We start from the raw sequence: 20,875 nt of genomic DNA on the forward strand, positions 1-20,875 counted from the left end.
GTTACAAAAATTCATGGTAAAATATAAGTTTTATATTTTGGTAATGCTGAGCCATCTGTTTTGTTCAGATCTTATAGTTGTTTTGCTCCACACAACAATAATTAAATATGTTGGCAGTAAGAGAAATAACAGTTAGATATCTTTAGAAGATTAACAGTATGAACAGCACAGCTAAGAAGGATATTTTTTCACAGGTTCCAAAAATATTTCACCTTTACAACTCTATTGCAGAGAAACCTGGAGAGCCACCCGCTCTCTTCTAACTACCACCAAATGGACACAAAACCCTCAACGTAAGCAGCATGTTCAGAGCGGACTTCTTTTTTCTTCTGAAACAAGACTGCTTATTAGGATTATATTGTCTCTATTTCACAGCTGTAATTTTTCTCTATATTTTCCTCATTTTGATTTTCTATTTTATATCAAAATTTGCTTTTCTTTTTTTTCTCATTATCTTCAATGCTGACATATATTTTCAGTATGTCTATTAAAACAATTTAAAATTTTGACACTGAAACCAACAACAAAAATATACAAATGGAATAATATCAAACCACAAAGGAGATCCATCAGCAAAACAAAAGGGCAAATAATGGAGCGGGAGAAAATATTTACAAATGATATATCTGATGGGGGTTAATATCTAAGATATAAGATAAACTCAGCATAAAACACAGACACACACAAAACCCAATTTAAAAATGAGCACAGGAACTAAATAAATATTGGCAAAAAAAAAAAAATACATAGAAATGGCCAACAGATATATAAAAAGTGCTCAACATCACTAACATCAGGGAAATGCAAATCAAAATCACAAGGACTTATCACCTCATACCACATAAGAGAGCCATTATCACCTAATAATGATAATAACAATAATAATAATAATAATAATAATAATAATAAAAGTGTTGGCAAGGATGCAGAGAAGAAGTAAATCTTATACACTGTTTGCAGGGAAGGTCAATTGGTATAACAGATATTGAAAATTGTATGAAGGTTTTCAAAAAGTTAAAAATGAAACTACCAAAAAATTAAGCAACCCCACTTCTGGCTAAGTAGTCAAAATAATGATATCAGGAGCTTGAACACATGACTGCATTTCCATTTTCATTACACATCATTTACAATAGCCAAGACTTGAGGCTACTGATTGATATATGAAAAAAGCAAATGCAGTATATACATACATTGGGTTATTATTCAGCCTTAAAAAATACTCTGCCATTTGTGACTACATAGATGAGTCTGGAGAACATTATGCTAAGTGAAGTAAGCCAGACACAGAAGGAAAACATTTCCTTCATAAGGAGTTATATGAAGCATCAAAAATAGTGATGCTCATAGAAGCAGAGTAGAATGGTGGTTGCCAGGGCCTAGGGAAAGGTGGTAACAAGGAGATAAAAATCAAACAGTACCAAGTTATAGTTGTGCAAGGTTAGTGAGTCACAGTACAGCACAGTGCCTTTAGTCAACAATACTATATTTTATACTTAAAATTTTTCAAAGAGGGTTTATTTATGTTAAATGTTATCACCAAAAACTTAAATAATCTATAATAATAAAAGTGTAATATGCTAATTAGACCAGATGTCCTTCCAGAGGAAGCCAGGGCTGCGAGGAAAGCCCAGGTCCTGGGTGCCACAGGGAAGCCGGTGCTGGCAGCCAGGGGAAGGAAGGCCTACTCTTACGCGAATTTCCTGCTTTGGGCCTCTAGTAGTAAATAAAGAGGTTGGGAGGATATCCTGAGGTGATGAATATGTTTATGGCATAGATTGTGGTGATGGTTTTATGGGTGTACAATTATCTACAAACTCATCAAGTTGTACTTGTAAAATATGTACTTTTTGTATATCAATCAGACCTCAATAAAGTGGTTTAAAAAATTTGACATTTGTCTTGCAATTTTATCTCAAATATATATTTGTTTGTAGAAATATGAATTTCCTTCATTGTTATCTAAGAATATGACTTATTTGTCATCAGTCTTAAACATTTAGATTATCATCTTGGATTTGATTAGAGAAACTGATATTTAAGCAGAATTTTTGCATGTATGCCCCAGGAATTCCTATAATCACATAAAATTATGTAAAAATCAACTTTAAATGCTTTCATTTAATTATAAATTATTAAGAACTAAACATTTCTTAATTTTCTCATTACATCAGTACCATGTTCAGTTTTCTTCAACTTTATTACATCCAAACTTTGAGGATATATATACTTGTAAATTTATTAGGTTTTAATATAGAGTTAGGTTATAACAAAGTCATTCTAAGTTACTAGATGAAGGTAAAAAAATAAATTCAAAATCCTGATTTGGCATGTTTAATATAAATATCAATATTTTTAGTTGATTTTATCAGTAATTATATGTTCTTGGTTTTATAAAAAAAATCAAAGCGTGTATGCCACTTGGATGCATATTGTATACTTAATTTGTATATATATATATATATATATATATATATATATATATATATATATATATATGTTTATGTACATATCTCCAGAGTTCTGCAAAGGACAAACCATATTCAGGTCATGTTGCTTTCATGCTTACTCTAACCTTCAGCATTATACTGTATTGTAAAGTATATTGCAGTAAAAAATCGAACTGAAAAGTTGTTCCCTGGGTATCTCTCAAAGTATTTTATGCATTATAGTCAAGTGTGTTTTTTTCTTACTAAATACTTCTGGGTTTTCTATCTTAAAATTGACTTTGTGGTATTGAATTGATCAATTCAAATTGGAGACTAAATAGAAAATTTTATTTTCTACATTTTTTTTAAAAAGTACCAGAAAGAAACATGTCTGCAGGTATATGGAGGGGCAATTGCTATATGACTCCATAAGAAAAATTAAACATATACATATTTATAAATATTATTTAAATATTTGACTATAGATTGATTTTATTGGACCTTTTTCCAACAAAATATCAGATGCTGATTGCCTTATGATTATGACTCTTTAAATAACTCCTTAATACTCTTTTACTGTTAACCTTTATGAAATCTGAACTAATGTAGATGTATTTTTAAATTCAATTTTTGTTCTCTGTCATATACATTTACTGTTTAACTTACCCAATGAATTTTTTTATTGAATTTAATGGGGTGACATTGGTTAATAAAATCATACAGGTTTCAGGTTTACAATTCTACAATCCATAATCTGCACATTATATTGTGTATTTACCACCCCAAGTCAGGTATCCTTCAGTCACCATTTATTCCCCTTTACCTTCTACCTTCCTTTACCTTCTACCTTCCTTTACCTCCTGCCACACTCCTGTCCCTCCGGCAATAACTACACTCACTATCCTGCTGTCTGTGTCCATGAGTCTTTCTTCTTTTTTTTCTTTGCTTAATCCCTTCCATTCAGATACATTTTATTCAGTCTTAGAATTTTTGTTTCTTTATAACAGTTCCTAGTTCTCTGCTGAGAGCTTCTATGTTTTCATTCATCTTAAGCATATTTTACCTCTACCTTTGTATTCTATAAGACAACCTTGTATCCTGTACCGAATCATTATTTTACTCTTAAGCTTGTGGAGATTACTTCTTTCACTAATTCCTTTTTTTACTAATTAGTTATTAAATAATACAATAGTGATTTATATGTATTAAATGTCGAATAGATAGCAAATACTATAATATTATACTACTATAGATAGATATATATGACATAGATATAGACTAGATAGATAGGTAGATATAGATAAAGATATATGCATAGATATAGATAAAAATATAGGCATAGATAGATGATATAGATATAGATATAGATATAGATTAGATATAGATATAGATATAGATATAGATATAGATATAGATATAGATATAGATATAGATATAGATATAGATATAGATGATATAGATATAGATATAGATATAGATATAGATATAGATATAGATATAGATATAGATATAGATATAGATATAGATATAGATATAGATATAGATATAGATATAGTTATAGATATAGATAGATACTGCACTATGAAACATGAAGTATGTGTTTCTGTGTATGACAAGGTAGAGTAGTATAGTCTTGACAGTCTCATTCCTTAGTTTATATTCTGGTTCACCCACTGTGTCATAGATGATTGGATGACTACTAAAAATTTATTTCCCTTCAGTATTTTTTCGCATTTAAATATTTCTTTTATTTTCAATTACAGTTGACATACAATATTATATTAGTTTCAGGTGTACAACCCAGTGGTTATATAACTTGATAACATATCACCCTGATAAATCCAGTACCATCTAACCCCATACATATTAGAATACCATTGATTATATTCCAGAGCTTTACTTCCCCATGAGTATTCTGTAACTATGATTTTGTACTCTTAGGTAAAGAAAACCTTTAAAAAATGTGCCTACAACAGACCCACACCTCAGCACTGACTAACCCAAGCCTTGGAAAGAAGAATCACGCTCTTTAGTTTGATCTGAGTTAAGAGTCTACTCCCAGCCTCCTTTCCTCTTTGGACCCTTCATTTCCCTCTCCTCCTCCCACAGCCTGCATGGCACATTCTCCATAGCCAATCTGTATAGTACTTAACTCACCAAAAGCAACTAACTTCGTTTAATACTGTTTTCAGGAAAATCATAATGAGGAATAAACCTAAACAGATCAAAATAACAAATAGACAAATCAGTCAAAACTTCCTTAAAACCAAGCATAATGGGATGGTAATTTGAGCAGTCTTTATAATGCTTTTGATCATGAATTAATATATTCGAGACTTGGATGTGGGCATCATTTTGATTTTAGATATTAGAATTTTTGAAGGAATAATTATATTACTATTGATCATATTGTTTTAATCTCTGTTTAACATGCCTTTAAGCTTTTGGTTAACCCAGAAGTTCCTAAATATTTTTATGCTTTCTAAAATTATATATTTTAATAAAGCATATCAGACACATACATATATTTTATATAGTTTGTATATATAAAGTATGTATATATTAAACACATAGTGGAATGAACAAAGAAAAGTTACTGTGCTCTAGTATATCAGTTCAAAAATATTCTGTTCCCAAAACAACAAAGATCAAAGCACATGTTCAGAGCAGCTCTTTCTCCTACATATTTGGAAATGCTCATGCACCAGCAAACCCTACTCCCTGCTTTGTGATGTATTACATTATAAGTTCCACAATGTGAATAATAACAGCTTCAAAACATGTTTTCTTTTCTCATCCCACTTACCACAACAACTGGAGCATGACCTATTTTAATAACTTGAATATATTTCAATTCTGTTTAAATATCAGCACTGCATCTGTATTCTGGTAACCTTCTGCCTTTGTGAACTCATTCAAAATAATACATATTACCCATTAGACATATTTATATATGCATTTTTCTTTATAAGCATAGGGAAATATCATATTCAGTGTCTATGAATTGTCTTCAACATTTAGGGTGTGCTAGCAAAAAAATTGGTTCTTATATTCATGGATTTAACTTATGATACTTTCAATTTAAGATTTAGTCTCTGTATCCTTGAAGATCCTCTAAATCATAAATTCATAACCAGAATATCTGAACTTGAATGAATTTGAACTTGGATGTATATATTTATTTTTAAGTAATCTCTAACTGAAAGTAATATTTCAGTCAAATATGTGTGCATATGTGCAGGCAACACACCCAAGCAAAATTTAAGGCTTTATTATCATTAAATATCACAGGTAGTTTCATATCACATTTTAACTACCGCATATATAGAAATTTAGATGACACTGAACATTATCAAATTATGATAGATATTAGACCTGCAACTCAATATTTTTTATTTAATGCATGAGTGAAGACACATATTTATTCTTATATCAAAAATTCTATTTAAAATACTTTTACAACTGCTTTTCAATGCAATTGCTTTCTGTTATATTTCTATATATTTTATTTCATGAATTTAAATCATTATTTTAAGAAATCCATAGTGTTTACTAGCCTGCCAAAGAGATTTATGGAGCAAACATATGAATAACACCTACTCTTAAAGGAAAGTAAAAATATCTTAAACATAAATTCAAAATCAACACAAATAGGAGAAAAGAAAGAAGATCAAAACACAATGTCCAAAGGTGGAAAGCTGGGGGACAAGTGGTAGCCTAGAAGAGGCAATCAATCTGAATGCGGAGCCAACCAAATGAGAAGCCAAGAAATAACCCAATGGAGGTAATGAATTCCCCTGGCGATCCAGGAATTGGCAGTGTTATCTGCTCCCAAAATGAAGTGAAGCTGAAAAGAAGAGGTTAAGCAATCTAAGTAGAGATTGAACCTCCATGTCTCTTTTCTCACTTTGTGGAACTGGTGACACTTCACAGCAAACTGGCCTGATGATGTACTTTCTGAAAAAGGCAAAAGAGAGAGACACTGGAATAGTGTAACAGGGGCCAAATTTAAAGCAGGAGTGAGGTATTATCATACTGTGATTGAGAGGAATAGATGAAAGTTTACATCCAGCAATGTTCACACTGCTCCAACAGCAGGGTTCCTGGGTTTGAAATGACAGTCAAGCTCATAGGGCTACAAAGGCTTTGCCAAAGTACTCACTTAGTGATGAGATGGATACAGGATACGCAGCAACACAGCATGCACTTGCCACAGCATGCAAGAATTCTTGTCCTCCCAGACATGTCATCCGAATGTCTCAATCACACTGCGCTAGGCCCCACATGACACACACAGCAGACTGCATGTTTTTTAGTGAAGTAGCATTAGAGTCCCTTGCATTTTAAATTCTGCAGTTCATATAGTACTTCCTTAGAGGTACATGACAAGCTTCCATTCCTAGGTGGAGCTTCTTTTCACCAATTACATGTTACTTATCAGTCATAAATGATTTATCAATTACATGGTTTTCAATGTAATTGATATCTGTAACACTATCTGTAACTAGACACAGGTGCTTGGAGTGCTCTATAACACTGCGCAGAACCCTCCTTCACCTTGTGCTTAGTGTACCATGTCATCCTTGAGTGAATGTTGCAGGAGGGTTCAAAGAAAAGCCAGATCCTCATGCATCCCTGAGGCTAGAGGAAAGCTAACCCCGCTGTGAAACCTTTACTTCAATACTAAACATTGAAACCTCTAGCCTCCATTGACATTCATCTCCGGGATTTTCAGAAGACAGACCCACACTCTCCAAGCTCAGTGCTGGAAGAGCCTTCTGGAGAAATCTGAAGAACACAAGGGACAACATGTAAAAATACCAACATTCATCTTTTTAAAGAAAGGCTCACAACCAGATCAATCTCAAGAGAAGGCAAGCTCCATCTCGATGCATAAAGCTATCAGTTTTTTAGTGATCGGTTATCAAATATAAGAAAAAGCCAAGAATTAATAGGAACTTCAGATAAACTTCCTAATATATAATGAGAAATCAAATCATACACCGGCAAAATAGTATAAAAAAATTGAAAAAATTTCTAAAAATATATATTTTCACTAAGTTAATGCTTTTCTAAAATAATAGAATTTCATTATAAAATAACATTCAGAAAATGTAAAGTGTTCTTGAAAATGAAATCCTATATAATAAAAGCCTAGTATGTAAATTGTCCCCTTGGGCAGTCGATCCACTGCGAGACCAGGAGTTTGACTGTTTGCTATGTTGTGTGCTGACCACCAGAGACGGCAGGGAACCTGGCAGGCATTGGCGACATGGTGCTGGCAGCAGGTGGCAGTGGAGGCGCTGCCGGCCCCAATGGGCCACAACAAGAGCAGGATCACAGCAGGATGGTGGAGCAGTTAAGCATGTGACACCAGGCCAAGGCGGTGCGAGCAGGGGCCCAATTGCCCAGGTGATCACCCCGCAGATGGCAACCAGCAGCAGCAGTAGGGGGCGTGGCCGCCACCTGGCTCCCAAGCGCTGAGAGAGCAGGTCAGGGAGCCCAGCCCCTGAAAAAATGTGAAGCAAACTAGGGAATATGATCATAGCGTCTACTAAAAAGAATTAGCTAGAAACTTGAGTACAGAAACTTAAGGGGATAACTGAGAAAATAAGAATGGCTTTTTGCACCCCTGTGACTAGGAAAGATAATCACACAAAGATGAGGAGAGCCAAAGCAAATATTGTACCAGACAAACTTAAACAGACAGGAAGATTTTATTCAAGATGCTGCAATAGGGAAGAGAGATTGAACTCAAGTCAACTGAAACAAAAGGAAAGGGAGGTGAGGTGATTAAGCATTAGAATGAAATAGTGGAAAAGTACTGGAGAACTTTAATGGTGAAATGGAATTTTTGGACTGGAACCCGGATTGTTTGTTCGCCGGAATCGAAAAATGAATCCACGGGCAGAAGGTGGTATAGCAAAGGTGGAGATTCATTGAAGAACAAGTACAGACTCCCACGTGGGGAGAGGGAAAGAGTCCCCTATGGCTCATAAAGACTACAGATCCTGGTGCCTTGATACCCCCACTGATTGGTCACTATTCCCTTAGACTAGTTATTATAGTAAGTCCTGGACTCAAAGGTTGAACCTCACATGAGACATGTGAGCTTCTCCCACCCTCCTTCCTTATTGTTTTCCTATTCCCTTTGGGCTTTCTTCTTGGCCTTCTGGATAAAGGGCTTCCTTCCCTTTATTTTGTAAATATAAACCTTTTGCTGTTTCCAGCTCCCTCATTCTATGGAAATGTACCTGTTGCAGCTTTTCAGCTCCCCTATTCTGTGGAAATATACCTTCTGCTGCTCTGCAGCCCTGTGCTTCCTCCATGGTCCCCTTAATTTCCAAAATTTCTAAAATTTCCTAAACCTGTCCTTTTTTACCCCCAAGGTTCCTGTTTCATGGGAAGGTAAGTTAATGGGATATGTAAAGAAAATTGAGTTATTCCTGAGTCTTCAATTGTTCTTCTCTATGATTTGACCATCTGTGTCTGCTAATTTCCTGTGCACATGAAAGTTACAATTCTACTCTTCCACTGTGATAGTTAGTTGGTAGAGTTACTATCTCTTTAGAAGTTTACATTTCAAAGAGATAGTTTCCAAGTCCCTGAGTAAGATATCCCCTGGGTTGTAAAATTGACAAGAGACTGGGAAAAGATTCACATATATTTCCAAGGGGCAGAGAAAGAATTTACACTTGCAAATTTTCTAAAGTAAATGCTCTAAGGAAAATGAGGCAAGGTGCCTACAGTCAGGAAGAAACCTTGCTAAAGTTTAACCAAGATGAATGGAAACATTAAGGCCAACTTGGTAAGTGAGTAACGCAATTTGGAATACTAGTCTGAATCTTCTCAAGGGTATGGGATGTAAAGTATTGGAACACAATTGTTCCCAATGTACTCCCAATGTTAAAGTCTTAAAAGTTTCCTTGTAAAACAGTCCCTCAAAGGAACATCATATGAACTCAAACAGAAATGAATAAAATATTTTAGTGAAAAATTCTTGGACATCATCTTATCCAATTTTTTTTTCACATGGATAAACTACATTGTTAAGCTTAAATAATTTACTCAAAGTCACAATTATAGAAATAGCTGAGTTGGTGAAACAGAATTTTTGGACTGGAACCCAGATTCTTTGTCCATCGGAGTCAAAGAATGAATCCACAGACAGAGGGTAGTATAGCACAGATGGAGATTTATTGAAGAACAAGTACAGACTCCCAAGTGGGAAGGGGAAAGGGTCCCACTGAGTTATTTTTTCTCTATGGCTTATAAAGGCTGCAGATCCTGGTGCCTTGATATCCCCTCTGATTGGTCACTATTCCCTTGGACTGGTTACTATGGTATGGTAACTCCTGGGCTCAAAGGTTCAACCTCACATGGTGCTGGAAGCCGGTCCATCCTTGCTGCTTGACACAGTCACTGCAGGAAAGAAACATCTGCACAGCATATGTTTCAAGGGACCTGGCGTATATAGCATACTGTTCTTAATACGTTTGCTCCCCTTAGCGCTGTGTGTTTTGACCAAGGTCACCTCTCCGAGAAAAGTTGTTTCCCCAGGTAGGGATTTTTCCCTGAAGTTAGGGAGGGGATGAAACTCCTTAACTAAGTGCCAGGCGGGTAGTTAATCACTTTAACTACAAACAATCATGCTTAAGCTACATAATCTTTACTCCCTGGAATGGAGATAAGAAATGCCCTAACCTTTGTAATAGAAATTGACAGGATTAAAATCAACTGGTATACATACGGATGTAACAAAACAATAAACAGCAGAACCTCTCTGGAGATCCAGACCAGAACTTGGCTGGAGATCCTGGCTGGAGATCCTGGCTAGGCTGCAAACCCCCCTATAGAGGATAAGTAGGGTAAGAAGGTGGATAGTACAAGAACTTAGATTGAGAAGATGTGCCATACTGAGTCCAAAGAAAGAAGACTCTGTATTGATCCTTAGATTAAGAAGATGTGCCACACTGAGTCTAAAGAAAAAAGACTCTGTATTGATCTTTTAACACATATGCTTGCTAGCAGAGGAATTAAGGTTACTCCCAGTCAGACAGAACGTTTTATACAAGAAGTATGTCCATGCTTTTCTGAGGAAGGAAAGGTAAATGTAAAGGCATGGGAGGAGGTAGGCCCAAGGAGCCTTATCCTTAACCCCACTGCAGCCTTTCCACCCTGGGAAAGTGCAGGATTGGCAAGCTCTCCCTGGGGTGATAGATCAGGACTCAGGTAATAGCGGAAAGCGCGCCAATCCTACTCTTAAAATGGATACAAGAGAGCATTTGGGGTTTTTCTTTTTAATGCCTGCTTTTAAAAAATAAAAAAGGGGGAATTTGCCGGGAGCCGGTCCATGCTTGCTGTTTCAAGGGACCTGGCATATATGGCATACTGTTCTTAATATGTTTGCTCACCTTCTTGGCACTATGTGTTTTAACAAAGGTCTCCTCTCTGAGAAAGGTTGTTTCCCCAGGTAGGGATTTTCCCCTGAAGTTAGGGAGGGAATAAAACCCCTCAACTAAGTGCCAGGCGGGTAATTAATCACTTTAACTATGAACAATCATGCTTAAGCTACATAATCTTTACTCCCTGGAATGGAGATAAGAAACGCCCTAACCTTTGTAATAGAGATTGATAGGATTGAATCAACTGGTATAAATACAGATGTAACAAGGCAGCAAGAGACAGAACTTAGAAGACAGAACTTAGAAGACAGAACTTAGAAGACAGAACCTACACAGAACCTAGAGACAGAAGAACTTTGCTGGAGAGAACATGGCAAAAGATCCTGGACTGAACCTGACTACAGAAATTGGCAAGAGAACCTGACTAGAACCTGGTGGCTGAACCTGGCTGGAGAACCTGAACAGAACCTGGCTGGAGAACCTAGCAAGAGAACATGGACACAGAACCTGGCTGGAGATCCTAAGCAGAACCTCTCTGGAGATCCAGACCAGAACTTGGCTGGAGATCCTGGCTGGAGATCCTGGCTGGAGATCCTGGCTAGGCTGCTGATCAACTGAACACTGTCTCCGTGTCCTTCCTTCTTCGCTGACTCCGTCTACGCCTTTGGGAGCCCCTGGACCTGCTGGGGCTGGACCCCGGCAACATGGGACATGTGAGTTTCTTCCTGCCTCCTTCCATATTGTTTTCCTATTCCCTTTGGGCTTTCTTCTTCTTCTGTGTGAAGGGCTTCCTTCATACAGAAAGCCCAAAGGGAATTACTAAAACAACCCAGCTGGGCAGGGAGAGAAAGGCACACATGAAGATGTGAGGTTTAAAATGTATGGATGTTGCTACGACAGGCAGCGTGCAAGGCAATGAGGCATATAAACCAATCCCAAAAGTGTTACTAAGGCAGAATTCTTTGAACAGATCGACCAGAAGCAACCAAGACTATCTTCCTCCAGACAAAAATGTGCGTTTTCTCTTGCTCTCTCTCTGGCACACAATGGGTTCCTGAACATTCCTGGGGCAGGAGATGTGCTCCCCTTGTTAGGTTTAATGTAAGGTTTAATCTGAGGTGTGAGATTTAATCTGACCAAAACCAGTAAATTGACCAAGACAAGCAGGGTAAGAGCGAAATGTTGTGTTGATTGGAAGCTCTCGGGTGAGGTCCCACGGTCTGGAGGTGCAGGCCGGGGGAGTCACACCCGCCTATGCCTGGCAGAGATTTTTATGCTGCTGTTGGACCAATCAGGTTTATCTGAGGTAGCTTGTGGTGGGTGATTGATGAGCGGGAAGTTGGTGTAGCTGCACCCTGGCCATCTTGAGAAGTCTCCGGTGGTTATTTATTGGCCATCAGCACAACAGGATGCTCTGGTGGGTCCCAGGATGGCAGCTATTGTCCAGCAGGATGTGGCTCGGCAGTTCTGGGTTGTTTTGTCCAACTCAGCTGGTGGGATCAGGAAAGACCCTATTTTTCCAGCCCCAGACCTTACACCCCTGCACCCATGTGGCCAATGGCCAGGTAGGACTCTACACATGTACTAATGGGCTTTAATTAGCTTGGATGCTAAACTATACCCAGCATACTTCCCCTTCCCATCCACCTAGCTTCCTTCTGTCTCCTCATTATGACATTTAAGGATATTCCAGTACAGATTCATACCACAATCCATTTTTTATCATTAAATGGCATACTGAGTCAAAAGGCTGTGGATAAAAGGGCACATATTAAACCTGGCAAGCTCAGGAGAAGCCTTACAAACTGAGAGACCTGAAGTAACCACATAAGATGGTCTGAAATTAAAACTTTCTAACTTAAAGCAGTTCACGGAGGGTAGTCATGTGCTAGGCCAGTATCTTCCCTGACAACGGTCAATCTTTACCTTAACTGAGTCAGTCTGTTGTCTTTTTTGCACCTATAAAATCATACCTGATAACACACCTTTGAAATAGCAAAATAATTTCCTTTTTTCTGGACCCTTCGATGCACAATCACAGCTCCAGAGAAGAAACCACAAATCCACTCATTGTTATTATTGTTATGTTAATTAACTGTTAACTACCCTATGTTGGCTTGTTTAAAAGAAGTATGTGTCTATCATTTTGTTTTTTATCTAATCCCAAAGGCTTCCCTACTTTGCTTTCTCCCTTTTCCCTAATCTATCACCAATGGATTTCATGTAACTCCCTTACATCTTCTGCATTGATTCTGATGCATAAAATAAGTAGTAAAACTGTCATTTTCTGGAGTATTTTCTCAATTCATTGAGATATTGCTTCCTGGCAATTATTGTCAGTTTGTATGAAATAAACTCATAAAAAATTCTTACAGGTTTGGATGTTTCTTACATTGACAAGGCTCAAAGGCTCATCATTTTATTATCTTTAATTTGTTCTCATAGCAAAATATAACAGGATATCCCCATGGTTCTCCTGCATATGCAATATTTAGATTATTAATTTTCATTAGACTTTGGTGGTGGTGGTAGTAGTCATATTTTTTATTTGTGTTTTTATTACTGAAAGAGTACAGCATTTACAATATAGACTTCCTCCTCTACATTTTCTTTCAAGTAGACATGAAAATTATAAATCATAGACAATGGGATTTCAACCACTGGTGTTAACTGAGAAGTACTGTGGATCAAAGAAGTCTTACACTTCAGGCTTCAGCAGCAGTGACAAAAAAGTAATAATAATAATAAAAAGCCTGTTCTTTATACATGCTCCAGATGGCTCCTCCTGCCTCTCAGGGTTCTTTTTTGTTTGGACTGCGACTTGATCAGTTAGTTTTAATCCATGTCCCTAACAGCAACACACAGTAAAAAGCTGGCAAAACACCATCTGGGTCAGATGAAAAGCAATCCTGGGCTGAGTGTCTGCAGCATACTGATGGACTAATGCTGCCAAGTGTCACGCTGTTTACTGCAAGACAAAATATCACATTGATTAATCTTTTTTCTTTAGCTTTTCAAACTTTATGAAGCCTTTTAGTAAGTAAAAGTTTATAACAGATGTTTAGCAAGTGAGTGCCTTTAACTACAACAGGTGAGTGCCTTAAACACTGAAATATAGATTTTGTTTTCTCTCTTTTTAATGGATTAATTTTTGGTTTAAGTTAAATGATTTATTTTCTTTTTTGAATAGCTGTAAAAACATATATATGAAACCATTGTAATTAACCAGTTAATAATGAACTGTAAGGGAACAAAGGGAAGGCCAAATATTATAGGCATGACCAGTAAAGTCTGGGTGACATAGGGAAGGGTGTTTACCTGTCACTCATACTTGGAAACAGGTAATTGGCCAAAGTAGGCATGAAGGCATGGCCACTGCAAGTGCAGGAAGATTTTATATTTAAGCTCCTAAACAAAGGGGTTCTCTCTCTTGCCTTCTCTCTTGCTGCTCAAGCCTGAGTCCTGGCTTGTGGGGCTCTCACACTTTGCTCTTGCCCATATGGTTCCACAGCCATGTGGACCCCACACACAATGGACTGATGGACTAAAATTAACCTGATGCTGTGCTGACTCAACTCCCCCAGGGAATAGAAACTTGGACACTGAATTTGCTTCTAGCTCTATTGAAGCCACACCTTTGCTAGCACTGGCTTAAGGGATATAAGTTTTTGTAACCGAGTGATATAATTCAACACAAATAAAGCTTTCTACCACATCTCATTCTCCCATGGGGCCTCTGGAAATTCTGATTCCAGCAGTGCTCCAAGAACCCCACTTCCACTAATAATGGAGAAATTCCACCCATGCAATTCTCCAAATATATATATTCCCACACACATATACATATACTATACATACATGGTATGTATCTACTTATTGATAAATAATAGATAGTTAGTAGCTAAAGATGATTCAAATGATCCAGTTATATCAACAAAGATCTGTTCATTCAACAAATACTTCATATGCTCCTTCAATAATCACACTAGGGATGGGTGTTTGTTTGTTTGTTTTGGTTAATCCTCATCTGAGGACATTTTTGCATTGATTTTTTTTTTTTTTTTTACAGAGAGTGGACGGGACGGAGAAAGTCAGAAACTAATGTGAGAAACATCAATTGGTTACCTCTTGCTGAATCCCTGGCCAGGGCCTGGAATTAAGCCTGCAACCCAGGTACAACATGGGACCCTTCAGTCCGCCTGCAAAAGCACTATCTACTGAACCAAACCAGCATTATTTTTCTTTTTAAGTCCTCCTCTAAGGATATGGGTTGTTTTTTTCATTGATTCTAGAGAGATAAGAAGAGAGAGGGAAAGAGAAAGAGAAGCATTGATCAGTTGCCCAAGCAATCCAACAGGTGTGGAACCCACAACCTGTGTATATGCCCTCACCTGGAATCAAACCCATGACCCTTTGGTGCTTGGGAGGACACTCTAACTACTGATTCACACTGACCAGGGCCTGGAGGTATATTTAAAAAATTTTTTTCAGATCTGCCCTGGCCAGGTGGCTCAATTGGTTGGAGTTTCAACCTGTACACTAAAGGATTTCCTGTTGGATTCTAGGTTAGGTCACATACTTAGTTTTAGGTTAGATCCCAGTGGGTCAGCAGGTGCAAAGGCAGCCTACTAGTATTTCTCTGTCACATGGATGTTTCTCTCTCTAAAAATCAATTTTTAAAAACATTCTCAGGTGAGAAATATATATATATATATATATATATATATATATATATATATTTATATATATATATATATATATAAATATATATATATATATATATATAAATTTTCAGATCTAAAATTTTATTTGGTTCATTTTTAAATTTTATTTTACATTTACAGTTCACATTCAATATCCTATCCTATATAATAAAACCCTAATATGCAAATCGACCAAACAGTGGAATGACTGGTCGCTATGAACTGATCACCTGGGGGCTGATGCTCAACATGGGAACTGCCCCCTCGTGGTCAGTGAGCTCCCACTGGGGGACGCCATTCAGCCAGAAGCCAAGCTCACCACTGGTGACTGCAGCAACGGTTGCAGGAGCCTTTATGGAAGCACTAAGGAGCTGTGAGCTAAGCAGTAGGGAGCAGCAAGCAAGCAGGTGGTAAGGAGTGAGGGGTGCCAGAGTGCGAGAGGGCACAGGCTGGGCTGAGGGCCTCTCTTCCCCAGTGCATGAATTTTATGGACCTGGGCCTCTCTCTCTCTCTCTCTCTCTCTCTCTCTCTCTCTCTCTATATATATATATATATATATATGTGTTGAATTATATCACTCGGTATATATATATATATATATATAGAGAGAGAGAGAGAGAGAAAGAGAGAGAGAGAGAGAGAGAGAGAGATCCCTAATATACAAATAAACCGAATGGCAGAACAACTGAACAACCGGACAACCGGTCGCTATGATGTGCACTGACCACCAGGGGGCGCATGTGGAACATGGTGGGTGTCAGCAACAGAGTGCGGATCATGGCAGGTGTCAGCTGTGGCAGGATGGTGTAGCAGGTGAGCAGGTGTGCCAGACCAAGGCGAGGTGCCAGTCACTGTCATTGGGGTGAGCCTCTGGTGGTTACTGAAAATTCTTTGCTCCCGCATGCCGTGGTCCCACCCGGCACTCACACATGCTGCCGGTGCCAGCCCCACTTGCACCCGCTGCCAGCACCAAAACCGCTGCTCACTCCCACTACTGGCTCCAGCCCCACTCACATCTGCAGCCGGCGCCAAAGCTGCAGCTTGCACCTGCTGCTGGTGCCCAGTGCCAGTCTCGATCGCTCGGTGCCATCAGCAGGTGTCAGTGGGGCCGGCGCCATCAGCACATGGGAGTAGCAGTTGTGGGAGTGGGACTGCTGGCAGACAGGGGACTGGAGGCCACAGTGGGAGGGGCTGGGCAGGGGCACGGAGGATGGGTTGAGACCCGCCACTGTGCTCACTGCAGCCTCATGGCCCACAGTTCCTTTCAAGGTTCACGAATTCATGCACTGGGCCCCTAGTACTTATAATAATACTATGGAATGCATTCTAATGAAAGATTTTAACTTTTGAAAATACTTAAAATATTCTATATGTTTATTACAGGAAGTTAGTTTTTATGAATTAGCTTCTCCAATCTCTTTACCTCACTGTCTCTTTAAAGTATCTATATATATAAAAGGATCCTATGCAAAGTGTCCCCTCGGGAGTTGACTGGGAGTTCGATCACTCGCTATGATGTCCGCTGACCACCAGGGAGCAGCGCAGAATGAAGGAAGTCCCCAGTCAGCAGCTGGCAGCCAGTGAAGGAAGGCCCTGGCAGGCAGCCAGAAGGACCTGATCAGCCCTGATCGCTGGCCAGGCCTAGGGACCCTTTCCATGCACAAATTTCATGCACCGGGCCTCTAGTTACATTATATCTATCCATCTGCTGTCTATCAATACAAAAATATATATATCTTTATCTGTAGATATAGAGTGAGAGTATGTGAGAATCGTCTGAAACAATATTAAAATAACAGACCTCAATTTAAGAATGAAATATGAAGGCATCAACAGATTTGCATTATTGATAATGGTCACATACATAGGTAACTAAACATAAATTATTGTCAATCAATTCTTAGTTTAACTGAGGAGCTCCAAATAGAATTTGAAAAGTCACCAGATGTTCTTTTGTCACATCCATATTTAAATACTTAAAAAGCTCCCATAGAAATCAAAAGCAATAAAAAGAAAGAAATCAAAAACAGGTTATAATATAGGAGGGCAGTTTAAGTTTTTTCTATTTTTCAGACTCATAAACATCATCATCAGGATGAAGCTAGGTAGTTTCTTTTTACCTTTTTATTACATTTCTGGCTTCAAAATATGTCCTTTCCATGCAAATTACCCTTCTTCAACATTCATTAAACTTTTTTACTAATACTCTAATTGGCTCTCAATCTTCTTAGTTATCTATGAGAAATTTTGAAAGGGTCAAAAGAGCAAAACAATGTTACCTGTTTAATATAACATATGAAAAAGCAAGAATATTATTCAAAATTGTAGTTTTGTAATATGAGAATGCTAAAGAGGCAGAATACTGAAATAAAATATATTCCTATGTGGTAGATAGAATAATTAAAATAAAATAAAAGAATCAATTTTATTACAACTTCCATACAATAATTTAATTATCCTCTTCTGAATCTATACTGACAAGAAAAAGCTTGTTTACATCTCATCATTTAACATCTAATAAGTGGCAATTGTTCCACTCATTGCAATTTCTGCCTTCATAATAGTGGAAAACATATTGTGTGGAGAAATAGTAATCCTGAACAATGTAAAAATGAAAACATTATACTTTACATTGATAATACCCATCATATAGTTTTCATCTTTAGATCAACTTTTCCCAAATATTTTTGACCTATGAAAAATTTTCATAGCAATGTATACATTTATGAACTGCTCAGGGATATTTAATCATTTTTGTAGGAGATATTATAAAAAAGCCATTTTTAAAATATGAAAATGATTTAGCAGCATATTATTAAGTGTTATAAAATTTCTTTAAACATTATACTTAGCTATTTCATTGCACATGAAGTCCAATTTTTGTTTTAACTCATTTAACAAATGGCCACACTAAATTAAGTTACATGAGAATATATATGATTTCTAGACTTCTTATCAGATATTCCATTTGGGAGCCACAATTTGTTTGAAAGTTGCAGCGTCACAATTATAAAAATAAATGGTGCTCAGCAACCACTATTTATAGAACCTGAACACGTGTTTTTAATAAGTCTACTGCATAATTTTATAATTTCTGTGCTTTATATTTAAAAGTTGAGTAAGTGAAAGTAATTCAGGCTTCCACTTATTAATATTTTCCTGTAAATAACATATAAAAGGTAAACATAGTCTTACTTCTCAAGCAACAAAAATTAAACTGAAAAAAAAAACCACTGTGTGGCAGGATAGTAAGAAGCTAGGAAAATTCCTGAGCAAGTATAATTGGAAAACTGAGGCAAGAAAATTAAAAAAAAAGCCAAATAGTTTGGGCAGCTTGCAACCAGCTTGTGAATCACAAGATTTTATCTTCCTCATCCAAGGAAACTTTTAAAAAAAAACGTTTTATACCTCTCCTCCTTAACCAGAGAAAACATAGCTTAAAGCACCTGTCTCTGAGAAAATAGAGAATAAAGATCCATGTAATGTCATTTGTGCCAGCTAAACCCAAGACAGAAGAAGTCTGAGGGACAAATAACAAAATCTTCCCCAAACATTTGGATGGTCTAACCTAAGAGGGGAATGTGGCAGAATAGACAGCTGCAAGAGCAGGAGGAGGGGAAGGGGAAGAAAAGAGAGTTTATTTCACCCACTGAACAAAGAAGTCAGCAGTCTTGGGATTTCCAAGATAAAATCACCAGATGTTCTCAAAAATTCTGGGAAAGCCACAGCAATGTGAAAGGGGGTCCGTGAAATCTAGTCTAGCTGGAAGGGGGACCTGGATGACTATAGGGGTGAAATCTCAGCAAATACCTTATTCAGATAGTTTCTTTCTTTTTCTATGATCATGGAAAGAAATTAATAATTATTGAAGCTACTGTCATGTATTTAAAGATATAATATGTTTTACCGATGAACACAGACAATAGCACAGCGAAGGCCTGGAAGGGAAGGAAGGTGGAGGGTGGGAACAGGGTGAAAGGAATCAATGGGGTAAAAAAGGGGCATCTATAATACTTTCAACAATAAAAATACACTTTAAAAATAGTAAAAATAAAAAGGCAAAGCAAAAATAAATAAAGAACAATAGAATGGAATAAAAACATGATAACATGTTTAAAAGATATTAAAATAAGCTTTACTTTGTTCAAAAATCTCTAGATAAAATGAATATTTTGTATTTTGTTTTGGTGAAGATACACAGATGTCTGCTCTCTGAAACCAGCCCAAAGTAGGGTGGTGAACATGCATTGCCAACGTGCTTCAAAAATCTACTGGGTGAGTTCATTGGATCATTGTTTTATTCATTTAGGCAGGTTTGATGATCAATGTGCACAGTAAGTCACCCTCTATTTTTTTTTTTTTTAAGCAAAAGACAGAAATCACAAAATTACTAAAGAAAAACAAGCTTTGCTATCTCCAAGTCCACTATTTCTTTAGAGGACTCTGTAAAGGTAGAATATATGGTTCCTATTCCTTGGCCTCCTTATATATGCCTCTTATAACTACTTACACATACTATAATTGGACAAGTCCAGCTTTTTTAACAGAAGATTCCAAAATTTTCAGGCATGCTGAACTGTAACAGTTATAACTTTGGATGACCTAAAGTAATATATACTTATATGATCACACATACATCTTTTCTTACTAGAATTTTTTAGGGTTGTCTTCTGATAATTATCAAGTGGTTCATATTAAGGGTATAGAGTGTTCCTCCTACCAGTGAAAAGGAATTATAATTATTATATAGATATCCAGAGCTACTATCTAGTGGAATTTTAATTAAAAAATGAAGAGCCCAAATTCTGGACAATACTCAGTCTGGCAAACAATATAACATAAAAGACTAGAAGAGTGTTTCTCCAATAAGAATTCATTGGTTACTTGCATTAAAATCACTAGGGGCAAATTTTAAAAATATCAGTTTTAAATTCCATCACAACTTGATTAAACTAAAATATAGAAGGTGGGGCTTAGACAATTTATTAGCAATATTCTCAGATTTATAATACCCAAAGTGTGAGAAACATTAAGGTAAGGATTACATTAATGTAGAGATAGGTAAATAAATAGAAAATATTGCAATAGCATACCTTTCTCATGACTACAATTTAATATTTATAAATATAAATTAAAAAGAAGCAAAAAGGGAAGGTGATTTTAGTATAAATTAACTTCAGGTCCTGAGTCTTAAAGTCAGAGATTTCATTAACCTTTGAGAATAGATATCATTTTTACATTTTGTTAACAAGTGTACATTTGGACTTAGTCAAATATAGCTAAAATGTATGTTTTCTTGTCAAAATAGTGAAAATATTATTAATTGGGGGGTAGATGG

This window comes from Myotis myotis, unplaced genomic scaffold, assembly GCF_014108235.1.
Source record: "Myotis myotis isolate mMyoMyo1 unplaced genomic scaffold, mMyoMyo1.p scaffold_m19_p_3, whole genome shotgun sequence".
Classification (NCBI taxonomy): Eukaryota; Metazoa; Chordata; class Mammalia; order Chiroptera; family Vespertilionidae; genus Myotis; species Myotis myotis.